We start from the raw sequence: 27973 nt of genomic DNA, 5'->3' as shown, positions 1-27973 counted from the left end.
GAAACTGATTCCAATTTGAGGTGTGATTCTTGATGAAAAGTTCACACTGAAAAGCTTAGTGTAAGCAGCTGTCAAGATGTTGTAAATCCATTTAACAAATATTGCCCAAATCTGGACCTTATTCCATCTTTGGACTTTGCTACATTGACCCACACATTGGTTTTGTCTCGGTAGGGCTACTGCAGTGCTCTTTACCTTGTACAGTCAGAGGAAGATCTGGCATGACTACAGAGAGTGAAAGAGTTCCATGGATATTATACTGACCAAGAGTTCTCATTCTTCTAAAGTGACTGCTCTTCTTCAGAATCTACATGGGCTGTCAGATGCTGCCAGGTCTGTCTGTACAATACTATTTACCTGCTATACTCAATGCAGCCTGAGGTGTGCTTCTTTAAAACAGCTAGCAGTTCTTTTCACCCCCACTAGATATCTTGGGTCATTAGGACAGGGACTGGTACTTGTTCCAATGACCTTCTTTGGAAAATTCTGCTAACATATCTTTTCTTAAATTTGTGTGAGCCTTTGGAATCATCCACCTTTCATGATTTAGGTGTGCAGCTCAGACTTCCTTTAGGAGATTCCTGAAATTTTCTAAAATTGCATGTGAAGTAATACTTGCTTTCAGAAAAGTATTTTAGTTGTTTTTATCCTATGGTATTAATTGTTTTCTAAGCTGCGTGCTCATGGTATTGGAAATTATTGCCCTTTTATTCTGTGTAATGCGACTATAGCATCATAGGAGTTTACTAGGCTATCGATCCGTAGGTCATTTCAAGCCTAGCTGTTTCATCCCAATGTAATAGCATAGATATTCTAGTCAATACCCAGGATTGTATTTAGTAATGACTGCTAATGTCCAGGAGGGTTATGGGCCCCATCCCCAGTAAAATATACAGTGCCCCATCCACTTGTCCAGGTTCCTTTTGAACAGTGTCATAGAGGTGCTCTATTTCATATGAATTGGTAGCCTATTCCAAGGATGCAGCAATCAATGGGAGACAAATATGTCCCGCCTAGCATGTTGTATTCAAGTTGCAGGCGATATTTAGGTCCCTGGAATGGGGTAGCTCTAGGCCCATTTGATTTACAGATGTGCAACAAGTTTATTAGGTTTGGGTCTGAGATTCCTCTATAAGCCAGGTATAAGTCTCCCCTAAGAAGTCTATACAGTACAGATTATAGAGCTAGGGACTTTAGCCAGTCTGTGTAAGACATGTGCTGGAGTCAATTGATCTTCTTTGTTAGAAGCCTTTGAAGTCTCTCCAGTTGTTGCATGTGCTTTGTACAGTACATGCCAAATGGGGCTTTATACTCAACTATGGGCCTGATTAGTGACGAGTATGGAGGGGTTTTAACCTACTTTACTCTAGAAGTGATGTTTTTACTAATTAAGTGTGCTGTGTAGAAAGCCTTCCTTACTACTGTAGACACATGGTGGTCGAAGTTAAGGCCACAGCCAACTTGTGATCTCAGATCCCTTATCACTTCATAGGTACTTAGGATATTGCTGTTGATTTGATAGTGTGAAGGGCCATTGTTTTTGCCAAAGGGAATGATGATGCATTTTTCTGCATTAAGTGTGAGACCCTGATGAAGGCACCAATCAATGGTCTGCATAAGACCCTCCTAAAGTATATTATCATAATCTGGGGATTCAATAACCGCACCTAGTTTGCAGTCATCTGCAAACTTGGTCAATGACAACCCCTTAGTTTTGGCCTGAACTTCTGAGAACTATGTACCAAACAGTAGGGGGCCCAGTACTGACTCTTGTGGCACCCCACCAGTGACACATCTGCTGGTTGATGTGGAGTCACCCACTATGATAGTTTGCGTCTGTTTTGTGAGCCAGTTGGCAACCCATCTTACAACAAAGGGGGCTGACATTCAGTTTGCTAAGTTTATCAGTATTACCTGAGTGTGGTGGATTGTGTCAAAAGCCTTTGCCAAATCAAGGTATTCCGTGTGCACGGATTTGCCATTGTCAGTGGCCCTGGTCACATTTGTGAATAAAACAACCAGATTTAACAGGCAGGATCTGCCCTTGATGAAGCCGAATGGGGTTGGATCCAGGGTTTGGAGGTTGCCTATGTCTTTATTAATGAGGTCAATAATGATACGTTTCATGGCCTTACAGATGAGGCTGGTCAGACTTATGGGTCTATAATTCCCTAACTCTGTTGTTAGGCCACCTTTGTGGAGGAGAATAACTGTTTCTGTTCTCCATTCTGCAGGAACAAAGCCTGTGGTTAGACTATGATTGAATAGGGTACTAAATGATGATGTTAGTTCATGTTTTACCTCATTTAGAAGACAGCCTGGGATGCCATCTGGTCCCATAGAAGCTGTGTGTTTTTGCCTTAGACAAGGCTTTAATGACCTGCTCTTCAGATATGTAGGGTGGAGGGTAGTTGAGGTTAGGGTTTGTAATCCTAGCTGATAGGTTGAGCACAAACCCCCCCCCCCTCCCCACCAAAAGGGCAAATATCTATCCCAGCAGAGTGCTGCTCCCCCTGACATCTCAGATGCTCAGGTAAGAGCTGCCCTCTCCAAAGCAAAAAACACAGCATCAATGGGACCAGACGGTGTCCCGGGCTGCATCCTACATGAACTCCAAGAAGAGCTAAACCCAAACATAAAACTACTGTTCAATCTCAGCCTTACTCCAGAATATGTACCCAAAGAGTGGCGTACAGCAACAGTGGTCCCTCTCCACAAAGGTGGTGCCTCAACGGATCCTGGAAACTATCGCCCCATAAGCCTGACTAGCTTGGTCTGCAAAGCTATGGAAAGGATAGGTTCATAGTTCATAGTTTAGTACTAAGCTAACTGCCCTTGCGAGACATTTTAAGACTAGCCAATTATCCCTTGTGAGACTCAAACCCTGTACCTTGTGTTTGTAAGGCAAACACCTTAGCCATTAAGCCACCCTCCCAATCATCATGGACCTCATAAATAAAGATATTGGGGACCTACAGACACTGGATCCTACCCAGTTCGACTTTGTTAAGGGCAGATCCTCCCTCTTAAACCTGGTTGATTTCTTTGAAACAGTCACCAAGGCCATTGATGAGGGGAAGGTGGTCCACACAGCCTACCTGAACCTCACAAAAGACTTCGATACAATACCCCACTCAGGCATTATAGATAAGCTCACCAGCTTAAATATAAACCCTTATGTCACTAGATGGGTTGCAAACTGGCTCAAGGACAGAACCTACATGGTTAGAATTGCTGGAGCCATGTCAGACTCCAAACCAGTTACAAGTGGCATCCCACAAGGCTCAGTCCTGGGACCTCTCTTGTTCGGTATATATTTCTCGGAGGTACAGGCCAACACAGAAGGACTGTGGCTGACCAAGTTCACAGATGACTGCAAACTGGGCACCATAATCGACTCTCCAGCTGACACAAGCATCCTCTAAAAGGGCCTCATAGAAACAGACAACTGGTGCCAGAGCCATGGCCTCAAGCTAAATGCCAAAAAGTGTATAGTCATCCCCTTTGGCAAAAACAAAGTGCCCACAAATTACCACATAGGTGGTAATCCATTAAGTACAGAAGAAGTAATTAGGGACCTGGGGATCCAAGTTGATAGCAATCTCTCATTTGACAACCACGTGGCCAAAGTGGTTAGAAAAACATTTTATATAGCCCACCTAATCATGAAGGGATTCACATCTAGATCAGGGGCGGTCATCGTGCCTCTTTACTCATCCCTCATCAGGCCCATAATTGAGTACAATGCCCCTTTTGGGATGTACCTTACCAGACACCTGCAGCAACTGGAAAGACCCCAAAAGTACCTCACCAAGAGGATCAAAGGGCTCAAACAGATGCCATATGCTGCCCGGTTAAAGAAACTCTAGCTCTACTCAGTGGAATACCGCCTGCTCAGAGGCGATCTGTGCCTGAAGTATAAAGCCATGTCCAACCCGGAATTAATGGACATGCTGCACCTCAGAAAATCCAAATCCCATCGAGCTACGTGCTCGAGAGACTTGAACCTCAGCACTGAAATAAATAGGACATGCTGGAGGGACAGATTCATAACCCAGAGGCTCCCTTCACTCTGGAATAAAATCCCAGTCCAGGTTAGGCAGAGTCCCTCATTGACTCTCTTCAAGAGGAATCTTGATGAGTGGATGGGAGATCGTAGGTCTACCCCGGGTATCACTTCTGTGTCACTGTTAGACAGAGGCACAGTATACTAACCACGAAAAAGGGCATAGCAAAATTAATTTAAAATGGGTGGCGAAAGCCAAACACACTCTGGCTAGGCTTGTAGATGCCCTAGGGCAGATAGCCTAGTATGAACCTATGAACCTATAATAAGTTTGGAGGGGATAAAGGAGTGAAATTTTCACCAAACCTATCCTAGAGCAGGTTTACTATCTCTGCAGGGTCAGAGTGTGTGATACCGTTAGTCAATAGTTCAGCACAGGCTTGGGTCCTACCTTTGAGGATATGTACATAGCTGTAAAAGGCCTTATGGTTATCCTTGGCTGTGCTTGCTAAGTTTTTCTCAAAGGTGCCCTTAGTGGATTTGACATGTCTTATTTGCCTGTTGAGGCTGAGGAGGGTGCTTTTCCAATCTTGGGGCCTTGTCTTTGTTTTCTTGGACAGCAACTTTTGTTGTAAAGTTGATTGATGCTAGAGGCCCACCAGTGTGGCTTGTTTTCACTTGGGGCTGGCTTTGATTCTCTCTTGAACAGCTGACACTATACATTTATGCAAATGATTGTGCAGGGCTTTAGTGTAACCTTTGGTGTAGTTTCCACTTTGATTGTACACGGCTTTAGTGTAAGCTTTGGTGTAATTTCCACTTCCTGCTATGGGTGGGGCTTGGAATGCATTTATACTTTCCCCTAGGAAAGTATAGTTTGCCTTGGTGGAGTTTTTTAATCTGACTTCACCCTTTCTGAGTTCTGGTGTTAGTGCCAGCTTGAAGGTGACTGATTTGTGGTTAGATTTAACTCCTGAGGGTCCGACAGTTGTGACAGTCCATTTGTTTGTCATGTTAGTGAGGACCAAATCTAGTATATTTTTTCATCTTTTCAGGATATAAACAATTTGTTCCTGGCATTTGAGTTAATAACATAACAAAGTCAAAGAACTTTTGTGCTAGTGAGTTAAGGCTAGAGTAGGTTTCCCAGTTGAAGGTGGGATAATTGAAATCCCCCATAACCAGAGTGTTCGGGAATATTTGGATTGACTCCAGTATGATTAAGTAGGCCTCATGCACATCATGACCCATCTAGGGAAATCTATAGCTGGCTATGACTTGGATGGGGGTCTTACCCACAGTAACCTGAACTTGGAGTAACTCCATGGAGTTGTCCAATCTAACTAGACAGGAGGTGAATTTATCTCCAATATAGATAGAAACACCACCTCCTTTGGATTTCACATGTTTGTTCTGTGGTTTGAAGGTGTGGCAGGCATTGTAGCCTTGCAAGGCTGGGGTACTCTCTGAGGCCTTGAACCAGGTTTCTGTGACTGCACAGACATCTACATCTTCCAGTGATAGAAGTGCTTCCAGGGTGTGCAGTTTTTGGTTTAAGCTCCTAGCGTTTAGCAGCAGAACCCTTATTTTGTTATGATTGGCAAATTTCACAATGAAAATTTTGTTTTGGAGATCTTGTTTAATAAAAACACTATGAGGAGGCAGCAGCCAAAAGCCTGGTGGTGCCAAGTGCAAACTGTCTCTGGCAAAGCAGCGAGGTATGTTGACCATGGCCTCCCAGGCTGACGGAAACTGGATCCTCTTTGAATGACACCAAAAACTAAGTCAATTATTGAAATCTATAATTTTTTGTTCATACTGTGGCATCATTCTAAGTGAGGGTAGTATGCTGTTCAAGGCTAGGGACATACTTGCCTGGGACACATACTCAGAGAGCTCAGTCATATATCTCTTCATATAGTCCAGTGAAGTATGTCTCAGATTCTTCACTCCAGCATGAACTATGACAGAGTCATAATGGTACTTGTTGCTGAGAGAGTGCATGCATGATCTGATGAGTCCTGGCACCAGACAGGCAGCTGACTGTGACTTTCTTTATGTCTAACCTGGTGACTCAGACATCCGTGTGACTCACTATGGAGGCGTCAGTGACACGAAAATTTGTTTTTTGAATGTTCGGCCTTATGGGCTTGTTAGGTGAGACTCTGGTGTTACTACTATGTGTCATGGGTGCTGTGGGAACTGTGTTAGTTGTAGCAGTCTATTGCTTTGGAGGTCTCTGTTGTTTCAGTAAATTTTTTGAGAGAACCTCTGCATATGTTGATTTATGTGTTTGATGCGTACTATGTGTATGAGTAGTGGTACTATGTGCATGAGTAGTGGTGAGTGGGTTGACAACCTCTCAGTGTTACTGTTTTGAGTGTGAGAGAGCAGGGATTCAATATTTTTGGTGTAGATACATCTCTAGTATTCTGTACTAGAGTGAGTTAATAGTAGAAGGCTATCAGTGTATATGAGGCAATTGCTACACTGCCTTAAGAGACCCAAGTCAATAAGGCTGGCAGGAGAAACAAGGGTAGTCCAACTGTCCATAATGCTAGGTTGAAGAACTGTTATCACAAAGGGGGTGGGTGGCTTTTCAGGACTGATCAAGGAGGTGCTCAGTTGATAGATATTTCTGAATTTTCTTTTTTTTTGTGCTGGTGGTTTAATAGGTCACCGCTCACTTGCAATATTTCTTAGAAGGGAAAAATACTAATGATGAGGACTATACTAATGCGCTACAGCTGTATCTAAGGAAATTTTTGTTGCAGTTATCTGTCCGGCTATGATGCACAGTTGTGCAGCAGTGCATAGTGCTGTGCGATGCGCAAACAAGCAGAAGCTAAAAACATAAAAAAAACTTTTAAAAGGTTCAAAAGGACCAATGAAAGTGCTTACTTCAAGCTCTAGACCAACCACCCTTCACCAGACAGGTTCAAAACAGCACACTTGTCTCACTAGAGTGCAGAAAGGCCCTTTCCAATCAAATATGGCCTGAAAAATATTCTCAGAACAAACAGCCACTACAAACAGACCCAGATGCTGCAAAACTCTATCTGGACTGTGCTACAGCTACTAGCTACACTAATTTAGGAGGGAAACACAAGAGAAATGTTTAACACAGCAGAAAATAGCAGTGAAACACTAAAAAACATTTTAAACAGTAGAAAAACAGTAAGGAGACTCTAAAGAATGTTTTAAACAGCAAACAAATCAGTTATTTAAACACTCCTTGGCAGAAAGAAACAGAACAAGCAGAACAGATTGCTTTGCTAACAGTGAAGGTGCCAGCAAATAGTTAACAAACAGTGAAAATAGCAAAAAGAGCTTTGCAAACCCTGAAAACAACAATATAATATGATATAACAGGCACAGTAAGGCAGGCAGTTTCATTACAACAGTGCAGTTTAGTACACAGTATTAAAATACAGTATTAAAGTAGGACTCAGACAATTAAATGTCTAGTAAATAGTATAATCAAGCAAAAAAATGGCAACTTATGGTTTTTAGGCAGCTCAGAAGCCTCTAGACATCTGGTATCTCAGCTCAGAGTTGTGGCTGGTAGCCCATCTCAGTTCAGCTCAGTACAAACAAGCATATGGATAATGTAAATAAATAAATAAATATATCTATGTTGGACACAATTATACAGTCAATTTTGAAAGTAAACTATTGAAGTAGTTTAAGCAACACAAGATATATACCAGATAGAAACAATACAAACTGGACTTTAAAAATAGCTCTAATTCATAATGTTAAGTGTAGTATATTCAACCCATATAGAGCTGACAAAAGTCATCTGATCATATACAATCAATAAGAAAATATGTCAAAAGTAATGAGAATGAATAAAGTACTCTGTAAGTAAACTGGGAAACTCAAAGACAGGAAAAATGAGGAATGCACATTCCGACAGTTAACATAAAATAATTCTATATGCTATAAAATACATTTCAAGGCAGTTTTAAAATCTCTAGGGATGGACAAGAATTTGACATCCAGATAAGAAATAAAAAGTAATAAAATACATATCCCAGGAGAGATGGTCATAGTAGTAAATACAGTTTTAAAAATCACATGTTCCATGGGTTCAGAACATTTCCTTAGCGTATTTTTTGTTTAAAAGGGAGAACAATCTTTATAGACCACCATTAATACTTTAAGTTAACTCATAAATATTGTATATACATCATCAAGAGGTGCTACCTTGGACCAAAAAAATGATAGCACAGTCAGCCAAGCATGCATATTTATGGAACAGGTTCAAAAAAGTAGAGGTGACCTAGTTCTCCTTGATCAGAACCAGCAAAGATCCATCAATGATAAATGTTGCCTTCTAAATACTGTTGCTTTCTTTGAAGAAATAGCAGTAGCTATGGCTGAAGATCTAACTAAACACATAGCTAGGGTTACCACCTGTCCCTCTTTGGGCAGTTGTGTCCTGCAAAAAAAAAAATAAAAATAAATAAAAAATAGCAAATGTCCTGAGATTTTAGTAACAAACATAATTCCTAGCTTTTCTTTAATAGTTGCATAAAACGGTTATTTTGTATCTGAAACACCTAAATGTTATATGAAATATCATAAGCAACTCAAATACTATGAGCATAAGCTTTTATTTGTCCTTTGTACTTGCCATGGGTATGTTTTGTCCTGCAAAATGTCACATTTCTAGAAAAAATGTCCCATTTTGGGCATTTGAAAAGGTGGCAACCCTGTACATAGCATGCTTTCATTTGGTCAAAGTATTTGATAAATTCCTCGTTTGGGAATTACTGACAAGTTATTTCAAGTAAATGTGAACCAATACATTATTCAATCAGTAAAAGACTGACTATTTGACAACTTGGCAAGGTAATATAAGAGGCCTTGTGTCTGATCCAGCAAAAGAAACCAGGGGATTTCTGTAGGGTTCTGTGCTATGTCTACTCTCCAAGACTAAACTCCAGAGTTTATATAAGCAATCCAGCATTGGTTTGTGAATGACTGTGCAGTAGCTTGGTAAGAGAAGTTTTTATTTGAATTTACTTTTTATTTTTTACAACTGTTTTTCACTGTTTGTAGGAAGGAATGGATAGCTTGTAGACAAGAAGATTTACTTTGATTTGTATTTTGTTGTTTTTTTTTCCTTTAATTTTCACTGTTAGTTGTTAGAAAGAGATACAGCCTGAGATTCAGCAAGCTGCCTTGCAGGAATAAGTTATTCCTGTATGGCAGGGACTGCTTCTGTACAGCACAGCAGTGCACCTTGCATATTCATGAATGCGCGCTTCCTGTGCTGTTAAACTTAGATGGAGCCACGTATGAGTGCAGGGGGTGTGTCTGAGAGCAGAGCTCTCACAATACACATGCCTCTGCACTCCAGAATTGCCTTTCGATAATTAAAATGAGCAAGAACGCTCATAACACCCCCAACACGTCAGGCCACCACGAAGCAGAAAGCTGATAAAAGTACATGGTTTAGCATTAACAGGGATATTCTGAAGGGTATAGATAAAAAAAACACAACAAATATTTTTTTTATAAATGCGATAAAGTTTAAGCATAGCTGCAAAGGTGTGCCTATTGCCTAGCTATGCTTAATCCAGCGTAAACAGCACAAGAAGTTAAATAACAAGAGACATTCAACATGAGCAGTATGACAATAATGTAATGGTGAGACTGTATGCTTTGCACGCAACCATTCCCGGTTTGATCCCCACTATAACCAATTCACATTTTAAATGTGACAGCAGTGCATAAACAATTTTTTTTGTATTTCCTACTAAATAACATATATTTGTTAAATGGAGTACTGCATTAGGTCCAGATATGAGGCGTCAGTGTAATAAAGTTGTGAAATCCCCATATAAACACAAATGCTCCATACAGTATAGTCACACATAAATAAATGTAATGAAAGCACATTGGGGGATGTCAGGGACAGTAAACAAATGTATAATCTGTAATGAATGATAAATCAATACCATACAGCAGATAGTCTATAAAATGAAAAAATAGGCAATGCTAAGCATTGCACAGCTCTGCTTACCAGGTGTAAGCATTGTGTAAATATGACTGCTAAGCAATGAGTAGCTCAGCTAAGTGGGTTTGCCCATTGGTGAGCAGTGCTGAACCTGTCCCTTTAAGCAATGCCAACCTTGGCTAAGCAGGTTTGCCCATAGCTTAGCTTAGCTCAGCATATTCAAAACCTTTCAATCACGGCAAAGGGCAGGAAATCGGCCGTATTTAAACCCTACAGGCAGGAATACAGCTCATAACTGGTTGCAGCTTCCCACTGTAGGCAGCATGGCTTGAGTCAGAGAGGGATTGCGCTGGGGCATCCAGGAGTCCATGATCATGGTAGGACTGCTGGTAAAAAACCATGATGAGAGACTTCTGCAGAGCCAGTACCAAGGCTCCCAATATAAAGTGGAAGCCTGGGACCATCTTGCCTGTGACCTCACCAGTGCCACTGGTATCCCTAGCACTGGTGAGCAGGTCAGGCACCACTATGCTGACTTGAAATGGAGGAAGAGGGAGCTGTTGGACCAGTGGATCCAATAATCAAGACAGAGGGGTGATGTCTCAGCAGTGTGTAAGTACTCATACCAGTAACTGTTTAATAATGTCCAGCCTGTGCATATGATGGATAGGTATGGCTAAATATTTCTCTATTTCCCTTAGAGCTGCAGCTGAGCGGTCTGTGAATCAGGAAGCCCATGCGAGTAGGTTGCAAAGGCTGTGTCGCGAGGCTGGTATCTAACAATCCTGCTTGTAGTAGTCATACCAAATAAATATAAAAGTAGTAGAAAGTCAGCTGCCTGTATAAAAACTGTTTTGTGTATGGGTTGTGCTGAATAAACCAAACAATATGACAGTAATAGTCCCATATAGGTCATATTTAAATAATACTGTAACTGCCTGGCAGTAAAGCTCTAAATCCAGGACTGATTGTGTTTACTCTGGTATCATATGGCATTTTTAGTGTTGCATTCTCTAAATAGTAATGTTGTATTAACCACTGTTACCCACACTATGCTACATAATAAAAATATCTAGGAATGTCTGTATAAGACTGTTGTAATTACAAGGTCAGATTGTACAACTGAGAGAGACTTAGACAGAAAAACTGAAGAGATAGACAGCAATATCCAAATAGCATACTCTACTGTGACTTAAATTGTTGTATTTTTAGCAGACTCAGCCATGGTTCGAAACCTGGGAGTAGTAGTAAGCTGTATGCATAATCATACCTCTCAACTGTATGGATTTGTTTGGAATATCCAGATAAGTGGCTCATATTTTCTGCCTGTTACCCTATTCCCCTAGCAAATTAGTGGGATGATCTCAGAATTTTAGGCAGAAAATGACATACATCTGAATTTCAGACCTCAAAACCTTCAGAAAATGTATATGAAAACAAACCTGTCACTCTAACAACTCACCAAAAGTTTATGAGAGCAATATTCAAAATGTGTCCCATTTCTACCCCAGTGCTGTCAAGCTATGACCAGAGTGTGTGGATTAACAGATTGAGAGGTATGTGCATAATATTAGAATCTGGGAATATGTGTGGAAACAGTCAGGTAGTGTTAACAAACATCCCCCCATAGGTCTGTCAGATAAGAAAACTGTTCCTGCTAATAAAGATTGAATCCTGGACTGGTAGTGTTTACTCTGGTATTGTATGGCTGACATGTAGCATTCAGAACATCTGATATCAGAATAATACTGTTGTGTCAACCACTGTTTCTCACACTGCGTTACATAAAAATATGTCTAGGAGTGTCTGTATGAGACTGTTGTAATCACAAGGTCAGATTGTACAACCATGAGAGACTTAGGCAGAAAACACTGAAGAAACAGAAAGCAATATTCAAACAGCACACTCTTCTGACACTTAAATTGTGGTATTTTATCAGACACAGCCATAGTTTGAATCCTGGGAGTTGTAGTACGCTGCATGCATAATCATACCTCTCAACTGTACACATCCTTTCAGAATGTCCAGATAATTGGCTTATATTATCTGCCTGTTCCTCTGTTCCTGTGGCAAATCGGTGGAATGATCTCAGATTAGTAGTCAGCAAATAATGACATACATTTGATTTTCAGACCTCAAAACCTTCAGAAAATGTTTATGAAAACAAATCCTGTCATTCTATCAACTCCCCAAGTTTATGAGAGCAATATACAAAATGTGCCCCATTTCCACCCCCCATGTTGTCAAGCTTTGATAAGAGTGTGTGCAATAACAGATTGAGAGGTATGTGCATAATATTAACTCAGAATCTGGGAATATGTGTAGAAACTGTCAGGTAGTGTTAAGAAACATTCCCTCCACAGGAATACCAGGTAAGAGATGTAGAATTTAGCAATAAGACAGTTGAAATATACACTTGTTTACAAACATACCACTGGCCAAACCAAGGCCATAGGATAGTGTAATAATACCTATACCTTAATGATTAGAGCAATGATCATTACAGTTGTGAGAACTACAAGGATATATAAGTTGTTAATTGACATCTCTCTCACCCCTCACCATATCTGCAACAATAATCTAAATCCACAAATCAATGGGTATGTTTACACCAAACCTACTGTTGGACATATGTCCCATTGTTCAATAAATATTGAAATGTGTTTCTATTAATGTTCCATGTTGAAATACTATCATTGGTGGCCTGTTGCTATCAATGTAACCTGCATGCCATTGTAATGGCCACTGTGGTTCCATATATGCATGTGTTCTGTTTGCTATGCAACTATTCCAAATCTGGTGTTTTGGGTTAATGGGAATATCTATGCATGCTGTTATAACTAATCCTGGATTGTGTTGACTATTACTAACCCACATATGTTTTAAAACTGCAACACCACAGCACATTTGGGAAAGCTGGTCCCAGCGGACCCACCTCTCCCACCTCATCTAGCTGTGGCAATGGGCTTCAGAATGTCTGGGGCCCACCCTGGGACCTCCTTGTCCGCTGGTCCTGCACCACCTTTGAGGGGAACCATATCAGGGGATGGGGCTTGCCCCCCCGGGAGTGGGCATGGGCAGGAAACTGTCACTCATAGTCAGGTCCAGGGCTTGGTGCATAATGAGATCTGCTACGCCAGCTTGAGGGCCATGCAGCAAATTTAAGGGGTCAGCCTGCCCCTCCTACCCAGCCCCCAGCACAGCCACCTTCGGGGCCATGAAGGTGCAGTGGTGACTGCTCATGGGTGGGGACCTCAGTCCCACTGTTTCCATTTGGGGGCTCATGAGCTTCTGATTTCCAAATACCCCTCCCCATCCAAGGTGTTTAGCCCCCACATGTGTCATATACCACCCCTGTATGCTGTCTTGTCTGTCTTGTATGTCTTGTCTGTCTTCCTACCCAACCTACCTCTCTAAATATACCTACTATCCTTCCCCAATATCCCACTCTCACCTTAAAAAAATGGGCAATCTGTTCCCCCCCAAAAAATCTTGCCCCATACATAGTTGTCCATTTTGCACGTGTCCACTGGACACATGTAATCTGGTCTAATTGGCTTCACAACATATTATCGTTGTCCTCACCCCTTTCTCAGGGGTTTGAGTATCCAAATCTACCTCAAAATTCAGTTTATATGCACAGCTGTTGATGTAGAAGAAATGGACAGATATGGACCTTCGCTACATCCATCCTGCACATCACTAGCTACTTTCCCTATTATCTTTTCCTCTGCATGCCCCCTTTTTCACCACTTTCCTATCACCCCTTTTCTTTTAAAGAAATTAGCATGGGGGTAAGTGGGAATAAGCACTTTTAAGCAGTTGTAAGCAGGTTTAAGCCTGTTTGTGCGGCAGTAAGCAATGCCTGCATAGAATAAGCAATTTTCTGGCTAACTGTCTGTAAGCATATTTAACCAGAAGTTAGCATTGCTTACCTTCATGCAAACCCACAAAAACCTGCTTACAACTGCCTTAGTCACTCTGTATCCAACAGCCCTTGTTCTGCCCAGCAACAAAATAATCAGCCTTTGCAAGTCTCAAACCCAGGACCCTGCACATCATAGCCACAGTGATTTACCACCACGCCATATGAGCTGCATGCAAATGTGATCTTTTCTCTAATATATCATGCAGCACAGTCATTCAACAGTAGGGAAAATATATTTATATATGTAACTGTATATATATATATATATATATATATGTATATGTGTATATATATATATATATATATATATATATATATATATATATATATATATATATAGACATACATGTGTGTGTGTGTGTATTTATATATATATATATATATATATATATATATATATATATATATATATATATATATATATTTATATACATGTATATATATGTAGACATGCCTGTATATATATATATATATATATATATATATATATATATATATAGGTTCATAGGTTTATAGGTTCATACTAGGCTATCTGCCCTAGGGCATTTATAAGCCTAGCCAGAGTGTGTTTGGCTTTCACCACCCATTTTAAAATAATTTTGCTATGCCCTTATTCGAGGTTAGTATACTGTGCCTCTGTTTAACAGTGACACAGAAGTAATACCCTGGGTAAACCTACGATCTCCCATCCACTCATCAAGATTCCTCTTGAAGAGAGTCAATGAGGGACTCTGCCTAACCTGGACTGGGATTTTATTCTAGAGTGAAGGGAGCCTCTGGGTTATGAATCTGTCCACCCAGCATGTCCTATTTATTTCAGTGCTCAGGTTCAAGTCTCTCGTGCACGTAGCTCGATGGGATTTGGATTTTCTGAGGTGCAGCATGTCCATTAATTCCGGGTTGGACATGGCTTTGTACGTCAGGCACAGATCGCCTTTGAGTAGGCGGTATGCCACTGAGTAGAGCTGGAGATTCTTTAACCGGGCAGCATATGGCATCTGTTTGAGCCCTTTAATCCTCTTGGTGAGGTACTTTTGGGGTCTTTCCAGTTGCTGCAGGTGTCTGGTAAGGTACATCCCAAAAGGGGCATTGTACTCAATTATGGGCCTGATGAGGGATGAGTAAAGAGGCACGATGACTTCCCCTGATCTAGATGTGAATCCCTTCATGATTAGGTGGGCTATATAAAATGTTTTTCTAAACACTTTGGCCACGTGGTTGTCAAATGATAGATTGCTATCAACTTGGGTCCCCAGGTCCCTAATTACTTCTTCTGTACTTAATGGATTACCACCTATGTGGTAATTTGTGGGCACTTTGTTTTTGCCAAAGGGGATGACTATACACTTTATGGCGTTTAGCTTGAGGCCATGGCTCTGGCACCAGTTGTCTGTTCCTATGAGGCCCTTTTGGAGGATGCTTGTGTCAGCTGGAGTGTCAATTATGGCACCCAGTTTGCAGTCATCTGCAAACTTGGTCAGCCACAGTCCTTCTGTGTTGGCCTGTACCTCCGAGAAATATATACCGAACAAGAGAGGTCCCAGGACTGAGCCTTGTGGGATGCCACTTGTAACTGGTTTGGAGTCTGACATGGCTCCAGCAATTCTAACCATATGGGTTCTGTCCTTGAGCCAGTTTGCAACCCATCTAGTGACATAGGGGTTTATATTTAAGCTGGTTTGCTTATCTATAATGCCCGAGTGGGGTATTGTATCGAAGGCTTTTGCAAGGTCCAGGTAGGCTGTGTGGACCACCTTCCCCTCGTCAATGGCCTTAGTGACTGTTTCAAAGAAATCAACCAGGTTTAAGAGGCAGGATCTGCCCTTAACAAAGCCAAACTGGGTAGGATCCAGTTTCTGTAGGTCCCCAATATCTTTATTTATGAGGTCCATGATGATCCTTTCCATAGCTTTGCAGACCAAGCTAGTCAGGCTTATTGGGCGATAGTTTCCAGGATCCGTTGAGGCACCACCTTTCTGGAGAGGGACCACTCTTTGGGTACATATCCTGTAGTAAGGCTGAGATTGAACAGTAGTTTTATGTTTGGGTTTAGCTCTTCTTGGAGTTCATGTAGGACGCAGCCCGGGACACCATCTGGTCCCATTGATGCTGTGTTTTTTGCTTTGGAGAGGGCAGCTCTTACCTGAGCATCTGAGATGTCAGGGGGGCAGCACTCTGCTGGGATAGATATTTGCCCTTTTGGTGGGGAGGGGGGGAGAAGTTTGCGCTGAACCTGTCAGCTAAGATGTTGGCAACGTCTGTGGGTTCGGTGTATTTTTTGTCATTTTGGACTAATTCCCACCCAGGTTCCTAACATAACTAAAGAAAGCCTTGTGATTATCCTTAGTGTCCTGTGCAATTTTTCTCTCAAAGCTGGCCTTAGACGATTTTATGAGTGCCCGTAGTTTTTTGCTAATACTGATCAGAGATGCCTTCCCTTTTTGGGATTTTGCTCTATCATGTAGTAGCTTCCTCCTTCTATTGTATAGTTTGTTTATGACTGGGGTTCACCAGACAGGACATCTGCCTTTGGAGGATTGGGACTTGGTTTTATTTGGGATTGCATGATTCATGCATTCCTGAAGGTGTTCATAGAATGCGTTTATAAAGGATTCTGTGGACTGGGCTGTATTTTCCACAGGCCCGGGGGCTTTGAAGGATTCCACCTCGGTTTTGAAGAGTGTGAAATTTGCATTAGAGACGTTTTTCACTGTGGTTTTCAGGGCAGGGAGAGGAGTCGGGTTGTGAATATCCAGTGAGATTAGTTTATGGTCTGTTCTTACCAATGAGGGATACACTTCTGGTCTGGAGCATAGAGTCCCCATGTTGGTGATGATCAGGTGGGAGTGGTAACAAGTTGTTCCATAGCATTTGAGTTTATAAATTCTAGGAACCTTTGGGCTAGGGTGTTGGAGCTAGAGTAATGCTCCCAGTCTATGTTTGGGTAGTTGAATTCGCCCAATATAATGGTGTTTGGAGAAACCTTCATATTTTCCAGTGTTCTCAGGAAGGCCAAGTGGGGTTCCTGGGTGTGGGAGGGTGGTCTGTAGCAGGCTATAAACTGGAAGGCAGTTTTACCCACTGTTTTTTATATATATATATATATATATATATATATATATATATATGTGTGTGTGTGTGTGTGTGTGTGTGTATATATATATATATATATATATATATATATATATATATATATATATATATATATATATAAAAATGTGTATTGCATTCGCACATTGGATCCACACTCTGAGCCTCTCACTGTAAAACATCTGACCAAACACACTGTTAATGGGGGTGAAGGGGCCCAAATTATGGATCTCTTGTAATTACTGCCATTTCTCCTTCCTCCACAGCTGAACAGACATGCTGTGCAACACAATAACCAGTACTTGCAAGTCTTGAACCCAGGACCCTGCACAACACACCCACAACAAGTTAACAGTATGCCATCTCTGCTGTAAGATGTCAGGATGATATCTGTAGCATAGCATGCAGAACAGTCAGTCTACTATAGGGAATGTACAATGTGGAAGCACTAAACATTCCAATGATAAATATACACGCACACATATGTATGTATATAGATATATATATATATATATATATATACATACACACACACACACACACACACACACATATATATATATATATTTATGTGTGTGTGTGTGTGTGTGTGTGTGTGTGTGTGTGTGTGTGTGTACACATATACACATATAAAGGCATTACTACTTATAGATTTGTTTAAGAAGAGTATATATAAAGGGTGCACAGCATATCAAACAGCCATTATTCCTACATTTTCCACCTTTTAAAATGGCCAATGTTTGATTCATTCCTACAAATGAGAAATATTGGATGAAACATATACCCACACACAATGCAAAGGACATGACACCACACACAAGTTTGCATACACAGAAATGTTTATTTGTGTACTATTTCAATTGTTTTTGCCATTTCTTATAGCAGTTAGGTGTTTGGAATACATAATAACTGATTAATGCAACTCTCAAACAAAACATTTGATACAGTAATGTGAAAAACATAAGATACTTTTCTGTCCAGGCTAAGGCCTTCAAGGAGTACAACAGTAAAAAAAAACACTTGCCTTGAAGATAAGAACCAATCAACACTTAATCACAGATGTAGTTCAGCAGCCTCCAATTACACTCTGTACTCAACCCCTAGGGGGAAAAGTATTAGTTATCACAATGTAAATGTATCTGTTGTATAACAATGCTTAACTTAAAACGTCACTATCACACTGGCAAACAGAACTGTGTGTAAGACAGTAAGCTGTAGCCCACCACTGTTCCCATGGTGAAATGTATGAAAATGTACAGCCATATACCTTAATGTTTCTTAACACTGATATCCCTCACATGTTTAACAGCCTAGGTTAAAAGCATTTAATACCCCTCCCCCATGAAATGTCTAACAAGGGCATTTAACAGTGTTTTTCCATAGACTGACCACCAGACTGTACAAGGTCACACATGTTTTGTCCAGCTATTTCCCTCATTTATATGGACTCTACCTCACAATTTGTGTGGGACTCTAAAACATTACTGGAATGATAGCAGGAATGCCAGCACTAAAAATTGATAGGCCATTACCTAACAATCTCTTACTGCATGACACCTGGACAAAGCCTGGTATATATGTGAAGGACAGAGGCTGGAACACAAGGCCATATTTGCAATATTGGTGTTATACACTGTGAAAGTTGCTGGTGTTACAGGATTGGTTGCAACATACCCTTACTCGGGAATATGAAATCAGAAACACAAATGGATGTTGCCATGTACCAATAGCAATCAACGGAGATAATGCCACTGATATGTCAGACACAAGACCTGTGTGGTGAACAGACAAAACATAACAGCCAATCCTCTGACCATCATGTGGATAGGCCGACCGTTGAGAGCTATGCAGACAGACTGCATTCCATGCAAAACTAGCATGTACACACAAACCCTGTAAAACCAGCAGTATTAAATGCATATAACAGCAATACTCACACTGTCCGTAGGTCTGGAACCTTATACAGATATGTATTTGGCCTGTGTCCGCAAGTCCTGTTGTAAGAGGTATTGCTACTTGCTGTCTGTAACACTGCTGCCTACACACAGGAAGAATGTCTACCATACAGGAAAGGTAAAGGGAGAATGACCACATGATGTGGTCACTTATAGTACTGGGTTGCTATGACATTGGCTATTGGAAGTACTACACAGCTGGCTGCATGCAATTAGCAAGTGGGGAACACCAACTGGTGCAGAGGCCATCATCTGATCATGAGCATCATCTACAAAAGCCATGCTGCAACCTATTCACACCAGCTTGATCCCTGTAGTGGAAAGACAGAGAGAGAGAGAGAGAGAAACCCAGCAAAAGCAGAAATAATAGTAAAACCCCAAAATAATACTAAAAAGAAAAAAAAAAACAAGCAGGGGAGACATCCTGAAGTGCAACACAGAAAAGAGCATATTAATAAAACAGGTATGTGAAACATGTCAGCATGTAATTAAATGTAGTACTTGTTTTGTAATAATGGGACAGATTATTTTGAAAGCTTGATATGTGCCATCAGGACTTGCTGTAATGATGTCCTGCTGAACAACTGCTATTGAGATAGCATCTGGTCCTGTGGGCAGTGGGCCACACCTGTCAACTGTGTGGATCTGCACAGAATGACAACATGTAAGCCATCATAGTGTTTGTTCTGTTCCTTCAAACATTTATATTAGTCTGGCAAATAGCTGAAGGTGGAAGCAATGAAGTCATGATAGACATATGAGTGTCAGACCCCACCACCTTCAGAACAGTCATGCTAATGTGAAATGTATCATGCACAAACTTCATAAATTTGTAATAGCTTATCTACGATCTGTCCCTATATATACCCCCCTAGTGTGGACCTGATGTCTTAAGGCACTATATATATATATATATATATATATATATATATATATATAAACAGACATGTATGTGTACATATATACCAACACACACACACACACACACACACACACACACACACACACACACACACACACACACATATATATATATATATATATATATATATATATATATATATATATATATATATATACAAATACCCCAAACTCTTCCAGCACTCAGAAAAAGAGACAGCATGGCTGAAATGAAGCATTTATTGCAAACACAGTCTGCCCCACAGATTGGTTTTGCTCGAAAGCATCATCAGTATTTATCCAACAACAGTGTCGCCCTAGTTTATGTAACAGCAGCAGCAAAAAAAAAACAATTAAAGAGACATACAATACAAAATAGCATTGCACTAGCATCACCAATATATTGAAAATCACATCCCTAAGACTGCCCAAATATAATGTAACAATACATCCTGCCTAATACCAAACTCCACAAATTAATAGAAAAAATTACTTTAAAGAATATCCATATCCAAATATATAAATATATATATGTATATGTACACACTAACATACACACATACTAATATATGAAACATATAAATAATTAAAAAAAAATATATAGATATATATATATATATATATATATATATATATATATATATATAGATCTACCTGATAATGCTGAAAGCTTGAAACGCTGACGACGAGAAGACCGACACTGGAAATCAACAATGAAGATGACCGACAGCTGCGAATCCCGACGCTGAGAACACCGACATGCCAAACAAGCACTAGTGGATAAGTATGCGGTAGTGACGGACGTCAGGTTTAGGGTGCGGGTAAGGTAAGTGTGCGATAGCGAAGGTCTGTAGGGTTAGGGGCGGGTTAAGTGAGTTAGGGTTAGGGCGTGGGTCAGGTGAGTGTGCGATAGTGACAGACGTTAGGGATAGAGTTTGGGTTAAGGTTAGTGCATAGATAGTTGTGTATGTAAGGTTCAGTGTAGGTTTGTAAGGTTTTTGGTGTGCTTGTGTTGTGTGTGTACTTTTTGGACAGGGGATTTGTTTTGTTTGTTGACTGTCGGGATTGTGGTTTGTCGGGTATGTTACGTTTCGTGTTTCTGAACTTTCGGTTTTGTGGCATTGGTGATTTTGTTGTCGGTGTTTTAGCACGTTGGTGTTGTCAGGTAGACCCATATATATACATATATGACACTGATATCTATGGGTGTACTTACTATACATACTCACACACCACAAACCCCCCTCCCATTATAAAAATAATTACCACTGTGAAATGTAAATTATTCAATACACTCATAATCCAATCCAAACAGACAGCCTAATCCAGGGCATATAGAAAAAAATCCTTGGAAGGGCCCCAATCAAAGGGGTAAAAAATCACCACTGATCATTAAGCCCTGGTTTAAAAAGAGCCTCCAAATTAATAATCCATCTACGTTCCTTGTTAGACAAAATATTATGTCTAACAGTGTCATTCATGATATGTCTCTTTATCATATCAATTCCTACAAACACAAAATGTGCAGTAGAATGCAGCAATATATGCTTATATAAAGTACTACGGGTCCTCTTACATTAAATGTCACTAATGTGAAGGGCTATTCTTTGCTTCAATGTACAAGAAGTCTGTCCAATATAGAAAGCCCCACACTGACATATTGCCATATATACGACCCATGTGCTCTGACATGTAATAAGACACCTAATATCATACACTTTCCTAGTATTCACTGATGTAAAGGAACAAGTTTTGGACATTAACTTGCAATATTTGACTCTTATAGGACTTTGACCTTTCTTAAATGAAGACAAATATTATCCCAAAGATTTACCCCTGCGATACCCAAAATCACACTTCTGATTTAATAGAGTAGAAAAAATGGATCTAAATATAATACATGCCAATACCTGGAAATAGTTTCCCTAATTTTAAAAGTATTACTAGCATGTGTAGTAATAAATCTCACTCCTGTAGAAATGGACTGTCTGGATACGGGGCATCTTGCAACAAGGTTGTCTTGCTGCAAGTCTGAAGCCGTTTGTGCACCTTATCCACCACTGTCTTTGCATAACCCCTAACCAGGAACCTATATTTTAGACCCAAAGCCTGTTTGTCATATTCAGATGAAACCGAACAATCCTCTTAACCCTCTGAAATTGTGCTACAGGTATATTGTTAATAGTATGGCTGGGGTGGCAGCTGCTAGCATGTAAGATTGAATTCTTAGAAAAAGGTTTTCTATGTAAAGTTGTAACTATAGTACCATCTAAAACCTTAGTTACATTGACATTTAAGAAATCAATGGTAAACAAATCTAACCTGCCAGTAAACTTGACGCCATATACATTGCTGTTCAAGTACTGCATAAAGTTATTCCATTCAGCTGCTCCACACCGCCATATTACCCAACAATCATCAAGGTATCGTTGCCACATAATAAGCTGAGATGTAAAATTAAAATGGTTAACATACATATATTGGGCTTCAAAATACCCCATAAAAAGGTCGGCATAAATGGAAGTAAACGTTGCCCCCATTGCCGTACCTTTAACCGATGATTGTTGAACATAAACACATTATATATATATATATATATATATATACGTCTGTCTACATATATACAGATATGTGTGTGCGTGTGTGTGTGTGTGTATGTGTGTGTGTGTGTGCTCATTAAGCATTAATGATTAGAGTATAAAAAGGGTGTGTTAGTTAACTGTGAAAGTATTGGTTTGAAAAAGCACTTGTTGCGAAAGCGCTTACCATCGTTGGTTGTGGATCCAATAAATCTACTGTCATTTATTAGAACGTCTGATGCTCTTTGAATCTTACAATCATTTTATTGTGAATACGTGCATATTTTGTGCTGTTTGGTTACCAAGTCTTGTCTTTTGCTGGCTTCTGGTCTGAACAGACCTGGACTAATTTTTTGATTACAGCGTTTTGGTCCGTTTACCATCCAGAAGGCTTTATTGCTTAATATGGTCTGAATAGACCTTGGTCAACTGCCGAAAGCGCAACTTTTTGGTTTGCCTTCAACACTTGTTTTAAGTGCTTTACAACGGGATAATAGTGAAGCATTTTATACCTCGTTTTGGTCTGAATAGACTGTGTTTAAATATAAGGAAAGGTAACCCTATCTGTTATAGACATTTATTTTCACTTCATGCTATTTGAACTATTCTGAAGCAATTTGAACAAACCTGGGTCAACTGCCGACAGAGCAATTTTGGCTTGTTTTCATTTTTTGTCGTACGTTCCTTGTAGCGGAACAACAGTGGAACTCCTTGCACTTTATTTTGGCCTGAAAAGACTGTGCCTGACTACAAGGAAAGGTAACCTTATCTTAAATTGACAGTTATTCTCATGCTTCTTGCTTTTTGAATTGAACTGAAGGGTTTTCAGGAGCTGACACCAACTTTTTATTCATTTAACATATATATACGTCTGTCTACATATATACAGATATGTGTGTGTGTGTGTGTGTGTGTGTGTGTGTGTGTGTGTGTGTGTGTGTGTGTGTGTGTGTGATATATATATATATATATATGTGTGTATATATATATATATATATATATATATATATATATATATATACACACACACATATATATATATATATATATATATATATATATATGTACAGATGTGTATGTGTACATATATACCAGCACACACACACACACACACACACACACACACACACACACACACACACACACACACATATATATATATATATATATATATATATATATATACACACACACACATTTCCCCTACTGTTGAATGACTGTGCTGCATTATATGTTTGAGAATACATCACACATATCTGCAGCTCAGATGGCTTACTGGTAAATTGATGTGGTTATGGTGTGCAGAGTCCTGGGTTACACACTTGCAAGGGCTGATAATGTATTTGCTGGCCAGAACAAGGGCTATTGGATACAAAGTGAGTAAGGCACCATTAAGCAGTTGTAAGTGGGTGCAAATTGGACAGTTATGTGTGGTGTGACATTTGTGTTGGGAACAGATTGCCCTTTTTGTGTTAAAGTGAGAGTGGGATGTTAGGGAAGGATAGTAGGTATATATGGGGAGGTAGGTTGGTTTGGAAGACAGACAAGACAGCATACAGAGGCAGTATAAGACACATGCAGTAGGTAAACACCTTTGACAGGCAGGGGTTTTTGGAAATTGGAAGCCCACAAGCCCCCAAATGGAAACAGTGGGACTGAGGTCTCCACCCATGGGCAGTCACCACTGCACCTTCATGGCCCTGAAGGTGGCTGTGCTGGAGGCTGAGCGGGATGGGCAGGTAGAACCTCTACATGTGTCAAGAGGGCCTCGAGGTGGTTTAGCAGATCCTACAATTCTCTGCAGAGCTCCCTATGCACCAGACCCTGGACCTGACTTCAGGTTACAGGATCATGTCTGTGCACCCTCCCAGGAGGGGGACAGGCACCATTCCCTGAGGTGTCTCCACCTGAAGGTAGTGCAGGACCAGCAGATGACGAGGTCCTGGGTTGGGTCACAGATGTGCCATGGCCTGGTACCATGGCCAGATGAGGTGGGAGAGATAGTTCTGCTGGGAACAGCTTTCACAAACGTGTGATTGTGTTGCAGTTTTAGATCATATGTGAGTAGTAATAGTCAACACAATCCAGGATTAGTTATAACAGCATGCATACATATTCCCAGTAACCCAAAACCCAGATTTGGAACAGTTGCATAGCAAAGAGAACACATGCATATATGGAACCACAGTGGCCATTACAATGGCATACAGGTTACATAGTACATTGTTAGCAACAGGCCACCAATGATAGTGTTTTAACATGGAACATGAATAGAAACACATTTCAATATTTGTTGCACGACAGGATATATGTCACAACAGTAGGTTTTGGTGTAAATATACCCATTGAAGTTTGTGTTCAGATTATTTTGCAGATATGACGGGGGAGAGAGAGAGATGTCAATTAACAATTATTATATCCTTGCAGTATGATGTCCTCAGAACTTTTTTCCTGTTTATGTCTTACAGGTACCATGTCAAGAGAGCGACTGCCTGCATTCATTCCACAGGAAAATAACATCCTCATAAATTTCATGGTGCATCACCATGGAACCCTCTTTGGGCATATGGCCCATGATCTGTGGGAGAGGACTGCCCTGTGGAATGAGCTCGTCCACAGGGTAAATGATGTCGGCCTAAATAACCACAATTATGAGCAGGTGCAACATTGTTGCACTGACCTCATCTGCCATGCCTGTCAGCATGCTCCTGCAGTTAGGAGGGAGCAGCTAGCCACAGATGGGGTCATGCCATCCAGCCCCCACTGACAAATGTGGAGGAGCTCCTTGCCAGCCTTGGGGCACCCGCCCACCAGCCAATTCAAGAACTGGAAGATAGCATTGTGGAGGTGGGTGCTTACCCACACAATGGACGAGGAACATGCAGGTAAGGCCCCAGAGTACATTAGTAGACCACTGTTGCTTATCCATCTTCATCTGTAAATTATCTTCATGCATATGTCGGATAACATAGTCTGTTGCTGCAGTGTAGTAATGAACAGATGTGCATAATCTGTAGTATTGTGGGTTTGTACTGTTGATGTACTGAAATGCTCCTCTCACCCTGTACCAATGCCACAGGTTTGGCTACTGACATCACATCTCTCAAACAACTATGTAGGTCTCTCTGATATACCTCTGGGGCAGCAGCCTGTAGCTGGTGAGTATGGAGGTCTTTTGTTAAGGTTTGCCAATACACCAGCCATGTTATGGCCATGACATTTGCCATGCACACATTTAACACAACTACCCATAATGCATGCTGTACATGTTTACTTATTATTGCTGTTACCTGCACTACATCACAGTGGTCACCATGGTGGCATATCTGAAGGATATGTAAAAGTCTTGCAGTATAACTAACAGCCTGTTAGTGCAAGATGCGTGGACAGAGATAAACATAGTGGTAGGACAAATGGCCTACATTAGGGACATGTCTGAAACATTACTTTTATACAGTGGCTACAACAGTGTATATACCAATATTACAATGGCAACTGTTACAGATCTGCACAATGGCATATCACAATACCACAGTCCACAACTTCTACAACCTGTAATGTGATCCTAACATGAGCAATGAATGTGTAAGATGGAATCTTATGTTAGGACAACAAATATGGGGAATAAATACCTTAATAAATAATGGAAGCATATGTGTGCACACACTCCAAATAACATATTGTGCAAGCATGGTGGCATATCTGAAGGATATGTAAAAGTCTTGCAGTATAACTAACAGCCTGTTAGTGCAAGATGTGTGGACAGAGATAAACATAGTGGTAGGACAAATGGCCTACATTAGGGACATGTCTGAAACATTACTTTTATACAGTGGCTACAACAGTGTATATACCAATATTACAATGGCAACTGTTACAGATCTGCACAACGGCATATCACAATACCACAGTCCACAACTTCTACAACCTGTAATGTGATCCTAACATGAGCAATGAATGTGTAAGATGGAATCTTATGTTAGGACAACAAATATGGGGAATACATACCTTAATAAATAATGGAAGCATATGTGTGCACACACTCCAAATAACATATTGTGCAAGCAGCTTTTAAGGTACTGCAGCATTCACTTGTCTTGAGTATGCACCTTCCATCAAGTAGGGGTCCTCAATGTCACACCAAGTAATGGCCTGCTGTCCAAGAAGTATGTCCATGACATTTGCCCACTCACCTGCAACAGAGACAGCCATGGCTTGCACACATCTTACAAACCATGGAATGGACCCATATCCAAAAGGTAGCACTCAGTAGTGGGAGATATAGCCTTACCTCGCCATTGCATATACTATGGCAAAGAATGCAGACAAGCGTGTATGTGAGGATGAAATATGGGACACCATTAATGTCTAAAATAAACAGATGCCCATCCAAGACAGATGACAACATATGTTGCAAACTGGTCATGGAGGCTGCCCAGACACATGCAGCAACACTGAGGGACTTTCAGGAATGTCTAGCAAGAACTTTCTGTGCAGTACATGTGTCGACAATTACCTGGACTCTGTATAAGTGTGGCCTAGGGGTTACGGTAATCAGATGGAAGAGTTTCTCTACATGAGGCATCATCCAGGGCTCTCTACAGGTAGCATATGCATAACATCAGGTCTCCCAAAGGCATGTGTTTCAATATGTAATGGTGTACAGAGACCAAGGCTGAAACCTACAGACAGTATTAATAAAGATACTTGTGCTGCACAAGCAACACCTCACTCTACCTCAGGCCCACCATCCCCATCTGTACCTTGCTGGTGCCAGTCTACACCTTTAGGTTTGCTGTTCATTAGCAGGAACTAGGCCGGTAGACATGGTGTTCTGAATTTAGGACACTGCAAAATAACACTCATGTGTGGCTCATAGTTGTCAGGCATCTACAAAAAGGATGATGATGGGGAGGGGCGTCATCCTGAGACACAACAGTGAACTGAAGCATACATCCAAAACTCGCCAAGAATGGCTGTATCTGAACACAGTTAAGGTCAAGCATTGTGCCAGACATAACCCTGACTCCACAGGAATAGTGAAGGCACTGTGTGACCTCCAAGGGCTGTGCACATGACTTGACCTTGCAATCTGGCAGAGTTGGGGGACATTTGTAGGGCGGAGTGACCAAATAATGGCAAGTGAAGATGGGCCGTGCTAGTATACACCTTTCAGGAATAGTGACTGCTGTAGTTCACGTAACAGGTGTTGCAACAAAACTTCATGTTAAGGGTGTGCACAACTATGCAACCCATATATTGCATGCATCACAATCAACATCTGCACAACTAACACATTTGTTTGATATTGCATTGGGTTGCACAGATCATATCAGGTGTGTGTAATGTTAACATATGCAGTATTGTGGCCCCATGGCATATCAGGGAAGAGGGTGGCATATCAATAAGGGTGTGTACACTCCTCATAGCCACAGTAAGCTTTGGAAGTTCTCAGTATAATTCGATTTTATTGCTCATACATGCAGAGCTGATGATGAGATCTGCAAATCGAATGTCAGGCATTCACTATTGACATCTGTCCTCATA

Source organism: Protopterus annectens, chromosome 6.part1 (genome assembly GCF_019279795.1).
Source record: "Protopterus annectens isolate FY-2018-M chromosome 6.part1, PAN1.0, whole genome shotgun sequence".
In the NCBI taxonomy this organism is placed as follows: Eukaryota; Metazoa; Chordata; order Ceratodontiformes; family Protopteridae; genus Protopterus; species Protopterus annectens.
The sequence above is the reverse complement of the archived record's forward strand: the minus strand, read 5'-3'. Positions refer to the sequence as shown.